Source organism: Nicotiana sylvestris, chromosome 1, assembly GCF_000393655.2.
Source record: "Nicotiana sylvestris chromosome 1, ASM39365v2, whole genome shotgun sequence".
Classification (NCBI taxonomy): domain Eukaryota; kingdom Viridiplantae; phylum Streptophyta; class Magnoliopsida; order Solanales; family Solanaceae; genus Nicotiana; species Nicotiana sylvestris.
This window is the reverse complement of record NC_091057.1, coordinates 6055200-6067359: the sequence shown is the minus strand read 5'-3', so window position 1 is coordinate 6067359 and position 12160 is coordinate 6055200.

The window sequence follows — 12160 nt, the reverse complement described above, 5'->3', positions numbered from 1 at the left end:
TCGTATGTCGTGAATACATATATATTGATGCAAATGCATGACATATCCAACCATGCATATTTGATTATCGGATGTCGGCCATGGAGGCTATCAGAGTTTCAGTACCTATAGGCTCGAAATCATTAGGCACCACACTTTACCTCTTTGAATCCACTAGGACCGTTGTTGAGAGCCACCCGCTCTGACTTGGCCTCGAATATAATAAACCCCATGAATCTTCTAGAACATGAATAACCTCTCGACGAAGCACCCGGCAGAATCACTTCTGTCGAAACCCGCATCTATACAAGGCACAAATCCTGAATCCTTCCCCAAGTCTGATCATGAGCCAATAAAGCCAACCATAACTCACTTTTAACAATCCTTTTGCTCAAATTACCACTTATGTTCTTTTTCGGTAGCTGAAATAACCCATCAATATGCTAATAACCAGAAACCTCGCAAGTAGTTAACTATGCAACCCAATCATAGGCGGTGGGACTCTCCCACTTAGCTTGAAGCCACTATTACACAACTCTAGAATTCACCAGGATTCTTTATCTCTTATTGACATAACCTTACGCAATCAACCGCAAAAATTCTCGGAATCTTTCTGTAAAACCCCCTTTTTATACTCTGAATCATCAGCCACATTCGCACGACCGATCTCTTTGCTGTATAACCAACAGAATTCTTTGCAGAAGCTTCGCCAACCATACGACCACCGATCTGCTCACTGGAGATAACCCACCTAAGTATGAGCTCACTCTCTAGCAGCGCACGTCCATTCACCCCTCGTGGACATCGATTAAATGTGTGGTAACATCTTTCTACTTCAAAGTTATGTTGTATCCTTCTTCATTTCAAGAAGCACCTTTCTGTTATATCAAATATCCTGCCGCATAATAGTCCATACATCAAATTAATCCGTAGGCCCTAATCACCAATCACTAAAATTTCCAAATTACTCTAAACTCTCCTTAAGGTGTGTGGTCCTCCTGCCACAAGCCCATATGCAGCTCCGGCACTCTACCATTTTGGCGAAACTCACCCCCTTTAGTCGACTACTCGACCTTCGCTTCTTATACCTGGACTTCTAGGAATTTTGACCACCACTTGACACTTCCCACATGTCCTTTCTCATTCTTTGCTGCTCCACTGATAGCCTTAGATCAAAACCCATCTCGATAGCATCTGAACCAATAGACCGCTATTAACTTTACACCTTTTTGAGGATCATCTTTCCCGCCGTTGACATTAGAAACATTGATTTCATCGTGAATCACCGCACCCCGCGATCTCTGATAGTCGTTTCTTCAATATTGTCTCACAATATCCTACTTCAAAGGCAAATTGTGGAAGATCCTAACACCGACGAACTTAGTACATTCAACAGATATAACGATACCTCAACACAGATGAAAATTCCACCACGCTTGCAAATACCAAGCCTCATCACCCCATCAACCCAAATATAAACATTCTTAGCCCGATTGCCTTTCCCCTACTAGGAATAAAATACTGAATCTCTAGATCACGCACTAGGTAAACCTCCCTTCAAGTCATTCTCTGCCCCGACACGTAGGCAAACATCCTACTATCATATCAATACTGCGGAACAATAGTTCATAAGCATCATGGCAACTTATGCCTAGTCTTAGAGCTCTTAGAAGTACCGCTACTAAGCTGAAACGATAGAATATCCTTCCACAAGGCGATGATAATAGCTCAAACAATTCCGTAGGGAGAAACACCCCGCCCCACATTCATAGTACCATCACAATCCTTCAATTCTCGATTCATAACCAGCAGTTTGCATCGCGCAAGATTGACTAGGAAGGAAACAAGGGCATAAGCCTCAAGGAATCAAATCGCACGATGAGGAATCAAGAAGGGAAGTACTCCTAATAGCCTTGTAGCCTCCCGAAGATAAGTACAGAGGTCTCCATACCGATCCACGAGACTCTACTAGACTTGCTCATGACTCGTGAGAACTAAGGGAACCTAGTGCTCTGATACCACGTTGTCACGACCCAAAATCCACTAAGGGTCGTGATGGCACCGAACATTGTTGTCAGGCAAGCCAACCAAAATACTTAATTAAATTCTCATTTTAATAATTTTAAAACTATGATTTTCCTTCAATTTTACTAGTAAAAGATAATCGTTTTAAATCGAATATGAATGTTAAGCAGTTAATACAAGATACCACATAATCATCCCAGAACCCAGTGTCACAAGTACATGAGCATTTACTAGGGAATGACGTAAAATACAGTAACTGTCCAGAATACAAGTGGACAAATATGAAAATATAGTACAATACGATGAAGTAGACTCTGTTGGTTGTGGGTTGTCTCGATAATATCAGCTCACCTAAGTCTCCATATCAATTATGCTGCTATGCCACTAAGCCACTAGCCACATATGAACCTGTGCAACAAAAATGCACAACAAGTGTAGTATGAGTACGAAAACAACGTGTACCCAATGAGTATCCCGTCGAATCTCAAAGAAGTAGAGACGAGAGGTCGACTTCAACACTTGCTAGTAGTCCAATAGTAATATTATTAATGCGATGAATCACGGATTTATTAAGAACAATAGTAAATTCAAATAAGTCACAAAACAGGTAAGAGCTCTTTTTTATTAAAAGTCTCCGGATTCATAATCCATTAATTAACAATTAACTCAAGTCGGGGAGAGCAAATATCAATATCAATAACTCTCAACGCAAGAAATACAAGCATGCGCAAATCATGTCGAGGTCGTACGACCCCATCCAACATAAATGTAAATGTGCACTATCGAGGGTTGAACGACGCGAACCATAGATGCATCTATTACGCCGCTCGCGAATCACACATGCGATGCAGTCAAATTTAAATAATTAATCACCATGCTCGTGAATCATACATGCGACGCAGGTACACATAGAAATACATGCTCAAACAAATAAAGTCCAATTCACTTTTAGCGATTTAAGAAAATTAAGTTTAATCCCATTTAGAAATTCATTTACCAATTGGATATGATTTAAGCAATTCAACTGCCAACAAGATTACAGATATTCCAACTATAGCATGCTTTTGGGTCCTAAACTACCCGGACTTACACATAATAGTAGTTACGCATGGACTCTCGTCACCTCGTGCGTACGTAGCCCTCACAAATAGGAGCACATAACCAATTATTTCACCTATGGAGACAATTCCCTCTTACAAGGTTAGAAAGGAGACTCACCTCGCTCCGAAGATCCATGACCGGCATTCCATGGCCTTCTGAAGACCCGAATCGATGCTGAATGCTCAAAACTAGCCAATAATTATGCAAATCCATTAAAATATGAATAATTACTCATTACAATTCAATCTATAACAATTCCTAACCCTGATCGAAAAGTTGACAAAATTGCCTTCGGGCGCACGTGCCCGGATTACTAAACTTTTCAAAGATAAAGTTTACCCATAGCCTCACGAACTCAAATATATAATTTACACCCAATTTCATACCAAAAATCGTGGTCAAAAATCCAAAATATCTATTTTCTAGGTTTTCTCTAAAACCCCAAGTTTCTACCAATATTCATGCTCAAATCCGAAACAAAATCATGTATTTAACGTCTAAAGATTGGGAACAACTTACCTCGACATAGATGAAGAAAATCTCTTTTCCAAAAGCTCCAAAATCGTCCAACCCAAAGTGAAAATTGGTGGAAATGAACCAAAATTCGATTTTTAAAGAGACCTCACTGACTCCAGGCCTTTCGCACCTGCGGTCTCTTGACCGCTTCTGCGGTCCTGCAGGTGCGGACCAAATGCCGCTTCTGCGGTCTGGGACTCCTAGCCCATTTTTTCTTCTATGCTCCTTCTTCCGCAGGTACAGTCCCGCTTCTGCGGTGACCTGACTGCATCTGCGGTCCCAGCCTTCGCCTTTCATTACCGCATCTGCACCCCTTCGACCGTTTCTGCGACTCCGCACCTGTGAGACTTGGGCCGCAGGTGCGGTTATACCAGCAACTTCAGCTCTTCCTCCAAGTTCTAATTCGATCTGTTAACCACGCAGAATCCACCCGAGGCCCCCGAGACCCCAACTAATCATGACAACCAGTCCCAAAGCACATTACAGACTTGATCGATGCCTCAAATCATATCAAATAACGCTAAAACCATGAATCACACTCCAATTCAAGATTTATGACTTTTGAAATTTCAAACTTCTACATTCGATGTCGAAACCCATCAAATCACATCAGATTGACCTCAAATTTTGCACACAAGCCATATTTAACATTATGGATCTACTCTAACTTCCGAAATCATAATCCAACCCCGATATCAAAAAGTCCACTTCCGGTCAAACTTCTCAAAAACCTTCAAATTTCTATCTTTAACCAAATGCCTTCAAAATGACCTACGGACCTCCGAATTCACTTCCGATTGCGCTCCCAACTCCATAATCACCATACGGAGCTACTCCCAGACTCAAAATCCCAAAAGGACAATGATAACACTAAAATGCACTTCAACCCAAACTTATGAAATTTTTTCCAAAATGCTAACTTCCACAATAGGCGCCAAAACGCTTCCGGGTCATCCAAAACCCGATCCAGGCATACGCCCAAGTCCGAAATCATCATACGAACCTATTGGAACCTTCATATCTCGATTCTAAATTCGTTTACTCTGAAATCCAATTTTAGTTAATTCTTTCAACTTAAGGCTTTCGAAATGAGAATTCTCTTTCCAAATCAACTCTGAACTACCCAAAATGCAATTCCGACTACGTGCACAAGTCATAATACCTGAAGTGAGGCTGCTCATGGCCCCAAACTACTGAATAACGTGCTAGAGCTCAAAACGACCGGTCGGGTCGTTACATTTTCAGTTTCCTTTACCTCCCCTTAATCACCTCCTAATTTTATGCAGAATTCTCGGAAATCACTTTTTCATTAAAATGTTCTCATTATCCTATAAACTCAAAGTGCTTCAACGAAAAAGAGAAACAAAAATATCTTCACACATGTAGGAAGAATATATCAAATTGGTTGTAGTTTCTAATAAAAATTTTATAAAATTTCGAACCTCTGCTTTCTTTCTTCTTTGCTTCGCCCCATGATATAATCTTTTAAATCCCTCACCAAAAGCCTTCTAATATATGTACATGTAACCGACGCTTGGTGACTTGAAGAGTGAAGTAAGAGTGGATCATGTAATATTTTAAAGCTGCTTCAAACTATCACGACAATTCATTAATGTTAGGGTAAACAATCTCTATTATGATACGATGTTGATTCAATGGGAGGTCGAGATAGTAAGAGTTTTGATGATTCCTTGAAATCGCAAATAGCCTTGGATTATTAATGTCTTGGTTCCCTCACATAATTGTATTTTTACTAATGCACACTGCACAAAGTTAGAATTTGGTATGTGAAAAGTTGAGATGCTGAATGCATATGGTGTTTCTATTTAAATAGAGGTATTTAGTGGTGATGAATCCTTTCAAATTATGCAATTAAAAGTTATGCATCATATATGAAGTTGTAACTGAATATTTATTCTAAAATGTGAGAATTAAATTTGTAGCTGAAACGTTATGTATGGGATTTAAACATTTGACAATTCTCATTTACTTCAATATTTTTTATTGCCTTCACAATTCTTCATTGTGTATTTATTTTACAGTTATAGGTACACATTAAATTCTATTGTGAACTCATGAATATCTTAATTTTTTTTAAATTAGAAATAAGGTAAAAGAGGCCAAAAAAATAGAAATTAGATAAATAGTATTGCTGGCCAAAGAGAGGTGTCACCTTAGCTTTTCAATATATATATATATATATATATATATATATATATATATATATATATATATATATATATATATACTATTGAATTGACCACACTTTGTGCAGTTAATTAACGATATGATCAATTTCTAATATTTGAATAAAAAAATAGCAAAACCAGTCAATCGATTTAGTCTTACATTCTGTGATTCTGAGACCTTGAAAACCTCATTTATCATTACTCGATTTGCGTGCGCAGTCTGGGCACGTAGCCGGAAAGCTTAAATATGTAAATCTTTGAAAAATAATAAAAATTGGTTATAAAATTAGTTAATTTGACTTCGGTCAATGTTTTGGATAAACAGACCCGGACCCGTAATTTGACGGTCCCAGAGGGTCCATAGAAAAATATGGGACTCGGGCGTATGCCCGAAATCGAATTCCGAGGTCCTAAGCCCGAGAAATAAATTTTTAAAGGAAATTATTTAAGGAAATTTGAAATGAAATATGATTAGAACATGGTAGTATCAGGCGCCCGTATTTTGGTTCCGTCGCCCGGTACAGGTCCTATATATGATCTAAGACATTTCTGTAAAATTTGATGAAAAACGGATGCCATTTGACGTGATTCGGACCTAAATTGCTAAAGTTTATGTTTTATGAAGCTTGAGAAAAATTCTTTAATTTTGAAGTTTAATTCGTTGTTATTGAGCTTATTTTGGTGATTTGATCGCATGGATAAGTTCGTATGATGTTGTTGAGTTATTTTGGTGATTTGACCGCAGAATTTCTGCTGCAGGTGCTCAGGCCTGTTGTTCATTGCGATTGCGTAGTAACTCTCGCGATCGCATAAGGTAAATGGGGACAGGAGTGGAATTGTTCTTCGCAAATGTGAAACCACAGTCGCGAATGCGGAGCACTGGGGGATTGCTCATCGCGAACGCGACTTCTGTGACGCGAACGTGTAGTGTAAATTGGAGGTGGGCTGGGATATGGTCGTTCTTCTACGCGAATGCGTACCCTTGTCGGGGAACATGAATGTCAGGGGGGTCAACCCTTCACGAACGCGTAGGAGAACTCGTGATCGCGTAAGTCCACTTACTGGCAGCCCTTCACGATCGCGACAGTGTTCTTGCGAACGCGATAAACACTGTCACCCAATACTTAAAACAGTACCCATTTCGGGATTTATTCAAAATTTCATAACTTCTTCATCTTAATTCCAAATTGGGCGATGTTTGAACGAGGATTTCACCACAAATTCATAGGTATGTAATCTTAGACCCATTTTTTTTAATTTCCATTAACACCCATTAGATTTCTAGGCTTAAATCATGTGAATAAGAACAGAAAATTAGGGATTTGGGTAGAGTTAGAGATTTTTGATTAATTGCGATTTTGACCTCATTTTGGGCTCGAATTCCGAAACTAATTATATATTCGGGCTCGTGGGTGATCGGATTTTGGTTCGAACCTCGTGCTTTGACCAAGCACGTCCGGGGTTGATTTTTGGGTTTTTGGGAAGAATGATTGGAAAACTATAATTAGGCATTGGATTTGAATTGTTTAGCATTTATTGATGTTATGAAGTCAATTATGTATACATAAACTTGATTTGGAGCAAATTTCGAAAGGAAAGGCGGTGGTTGAGGCTTGAGTTGGCCGTGGATGTTTGAGGTAAGTGTTCGGTTTAACCTTAGCTTGAGAGATTAGGAGTTGAGTCCTATTTGCTATTTACTTTTTGTTGAGTACGACGTATAGGTATGGTGACGAGTATCTATACGTTGGTGTCGAACATGATCGTGAGTCTTAAATTGATACTTGGTGTATTCTTAAATGATACCATGGATGCTTTAGTGAGTAAATCCCTGATATTGAGCAAAGACTTAGTTTATTGCTCGTGGAATCTACTTATGATTGAGAATGGTGATAACTGAGATAAGTAAAAGTTGAGTTAAGAATGGTTATAGCTAATTCTCCCTTGCCGGGACGTATATACTTGTGTTGATTTCCCTTGCCGGGATAGTGTAGTTTATTATTGATTCCTTATCGGGACGGTTATTATGATTATTGTTGACTGTATATTTGGAACAGGTTGCACGCCGCAACATTTTATTATATGGATCGGGTTGCACGCCACAACATTATATTATATGGATTGGGTTGCACGTCGCAACAATGATATGTTGGATCGGGTTGCACGCCACAACAAATATTATATTGGATCGGGTTGCATGCCGCAACAATTATATATGTAGATCGGGTTGCACGCCGTAACAGTGTTAAATGATAAGGGATCGGGTTGCACACTGCAACGGTAGTATTATTGTATTGTTGTAAATATTGTACTGTTCTTTCAAATTTCTATTTAGTTTCTTCTAGATTTGATATGTTCTCTCGAAGCATGTACCCCCTCCCTTTTAAACTGCTTATTTCCTGTTTATCTTTCCGCCGAATATTATATAACTGCACAGGTTTATCTAGAGTGTGGTCCTAGCCTCGTCACTACCTTGCCGGGGTTAGACCAGACACTTACCAACACATGGGGTCGGTTGTGCTGATGCTACACTCTGTACTTAGGTGCAGATACCGTAGCAGCACTAGGTCAGCAGCAGTAGGGGAGCCAGCCTTCAGTCCACCGAGATTCTGAGGTAGTCATGCTGGCGCTTGCAGGCCCGGCGTCTCTTCTATCAGTTATTTGTTCTGTTATCATTTGTATCCAAGACAGACGGTGTTCTTTCTTTCAAACATTGTATGTAGTAATCACAGATGGTCCGTGAATGTTGTGACACCAGTTTCTGGGTAGAGGCATGTGTTGATTTTCGAATTATTTTGGTTTTATATTTGTCTAAGTCTTCCGCTTAATCTCATATTCCGCTATTATTTAAATGTTTATCACCTATTAATGCAAGTTATTAAAAAGATTAAGACAAAAGAGCTAAAGATTTCTAAATTTTGTAGCTTGCCTAGCTTCTACGAGTAGGCACCATCATGACTCCCGAGTGTGGAAAATTCGGGTCGTGACAAGTTGGTATCAGAGCTCTAGGTTATATAGGTCTCACAATTCACGGACAAGCTCAGTAGAGTCTGAGGGATCGGTACGGAGACGTCTACATTTATCCCCCAGAGGCTACAGGGTTAGGAAAACTTCACATTTGTTCTTTCTTGTCGTGCGGTTTTGTTTCTCAATGCTAATTGAATTTTTACTCTATTCTTTCGCAGATGGCGAGAACACGTGTTTCCTCATCCACCGCTCAGCAACCCGAGCCCCCAGCAGTAGCTCCCACAAGGGGCAGAGGGTGAGGCCGAGGCCGTGCTAGAGGCCGAGGTAGGGGCAGAGCTCAGCCCCGAGAAGCAACACCAGTGACGGAGCCTCAGGTTGATTTTGATGAGGAGGTTCTAGCCCCAGCAGTTCTGGTGGGCCCAGATCAGGTCCCAGAGGGGTTTATAGCTACCCTAGTTCTTCAGGATTCTCTGGTTCGATTAGTGGGCCTTATGGAGAGTGTCACCCAAGCAGGCTTGCTTCCTATGGCACCAACCATCTATCAGGCTGGAGGAGGGGCCCAGACTCTTGATACTCGCACTCTGGAGCAGGTAGCTCCCGAAATTCAGACTCTAGTGGTTCAGCCAGTTGTAGCAGTTCAGCTGGGTATGGTAGCTCAGACCGGCGATGGATCAGCTATGTCTGCCGATGCTTTGTGGAGGCTGGATAGGTTCACCAAGATCTTCACTTCTACTTTCAGCGGTGCATCTACTGAGGATCCCCAAGATTATCTAGACAGCTGCCACGAGGTTCTCAGGAACATGGGTATTGTTGAGACTAATGGGGTCGATTTTGCTACATTTTTCTTGTCTGGATCCGCCAAGACTTAGTGGAGGGATTATTGCTTAGCGAGACCAGCCGGATCGCCAGCCTTGACCTGGGAGCAGTTTACGCAGCTATTTTTGGAGAAATTTCTCCCCATCACTCAGGGAGAGGTCTATCGGAGGTAGTTTGAGCGCCTCCATCAGGGTTTCATGACGGGTAGTCAGTATGAGACCAAATTCAATCGACTTGGCTCGCCATGATCTTGTCATACTTCTTACCAAGAAAGAGAGGGTGGGGAGGTTTATTGACGGTCTTATTCAGCCGATTCATCTTCAGATGGCTAGGGAGGCTGGGAGTAAGATTACCTTTCAGGAGGCGGCCAATGTGGCCAGAAGAGTAGAGATGGTTCTGTCACAAGGAGGTGGTCATGGGTCGGATAAGAGGCCCCGTCATTTAGGTAGATTCAGTGGTGCCTCATCTGGTGGCAGAGATTCACATGGTAGAGGCCATCCTCCTAGGCCCTTTCAGTCAGCTCTTCAGGTTTATCACGGTGCTTCAGGTGGCCATGGTTCTCACATGCAGTATTCTGATCAGCAACCCTACAGTGCACCACCAGCTCCTATCAGTGCACCGTCGCTCCAGAGTTTTCGGGGTGGTCATTCAGGTCGGCAAGGTCAGTCTCAATTTCCTCAGCCACAACATTCAGGTGGATGTTATAAGTGTGGTGAGTATGGCCATATCTGGAGGGCTTGTATGAGGTTGGTGGGTACTCAGTCGCAGTAGCAAGGTTCACGTGCTATGATTCAGGTACCAGGTGTTCCACAGACCGTCCAGCCAGCTAGAGGTGGGGGTAAAGTTGCTAGAGATGGAGGTAGAAGATTTAGAGGTGGAGGCCAGCCAGCTGCAGGCCGTCCCAGAGATGTAGTCCAGGGTGGTGGGGCCCAACCCCAATGTTATGCTCTTCCAGCCATGCCCAACTGAGGCTTAAGATGATGTTATCATAGGTATTGTTCTGGTTTGTGATCGAGACGCTTCAGTGTTATTTGATCTACGGTCTACATACTCGTATGTGTCATCTTATTTTGCACCGTATCTGGTCATGCCTAGTGATTCATTGAGTGTTCCTGTTTATGTGTCTACACTGGTGGGTGATTCTATTGTAGTAGATTGAGTCCATCGCTCTTGTGTAGTTGTTATTGAGGGTCTTGAGACTCGAGTAGATTTGTTGCTTCTGGACATGGTCGATTTCGATATTATATTGGGGATGGACTGGTTATCACCTTACCACTCTATCTTGGACTGTCATGCTAAGATTGTGACCCTAACTTTACCAGGTTTGCCTCGTTTAGAGTGGAGAGGGACTCCTGGTCATTCTACCCGTAGCGTTATCTCTTATGTGAAGGCTCAGCATATGGTCGAGAAGGGGTATTTGGTCTATTTGGCATATGTTTGTGATTCTAGTGCTGAGGGCCATCTATCGATTCTGTGCCCGTTGTTCATGAGTTCCCTAAGGTATTCCCTTCAGACCTGCCGGGTATGCCGTCCGACACGGATATTAACCTTTGCATTGATTTGGCTCCGGGCACTCAGCCATTTCTATCCCGCCATATCGTATGGCCCCGCCTGAGTTGAAAGAGTTGAAGGAGCAATTGCAAGACTTGCTTGAGAATGGTTTTGTTAGGCCCAGTGTTTCGCCTTGGGGTGCGCTGGTGTTGTTTGTTAAGAAGAAGGATGGGTCGATGAGTGTGTATTGATTACCGGTAGTTGAACAAGGTTACAATCAAGAATAAGTATCCATTGCCGAGGATTGATGATTTGTTTGATCAGGTTCAAGGTTCTAAGGTATTTTCAAAGATCGATTTGAGATCTGGCTACCATCAGTTGAGGATTAAGGCATCCGATATCCCTAAGACAGCTTTCCACACTCGGTACGGGCATTATAATTTCTTGGCCATGTCATTTGGGTTGATGATCGCTGCCGACTTGACACTATACTATGGTAGGACGAGCGGGTCGCAATAGCTTTTACCCGAATGGAGGTCGAATTTCCACAGGGAGCTAGTAGTGGAGTTGTATTTTCTGTCTAGCTTAGAGTTGCGGTTGTGCTTCTAATGTCACTTCAAACATCTTGTGAGTTTTTGTATTTATAACTACTATTATAAAACTACGGATTAAAGCTAGATTATTCTAGGAGAATATTGCTAATTTGTAATTAATAGGAAGAAGAGCACTAGGGTTGTAGCGTCACCTAGGTGGCTAACGGACGGGTAGATGTTGCTAAGGATAGATTGATATATTTGGGGAATTATTCTATAACCGTTGCACAATTGCACCCACTCTCACACCTCTCGGTAGAGAGAGGGATTTTGCCCAATTGACTCTCTCGAGACCAAATGGGTAGGACAATGAGACCAAGCAACTAGGGTTCAAGTACGGTGATTACTCTCTCAAGATTTAACCCGTTAATTGGGACTACCATTTCTCATGGGTCCATCTCAATTCCTTGTTGGGTCAATTTTTGGGGTCTTAAACTCTCTTTCTCAATAAGAGTTAAACCCACTAAGCTTGAATACTGTTTGCAA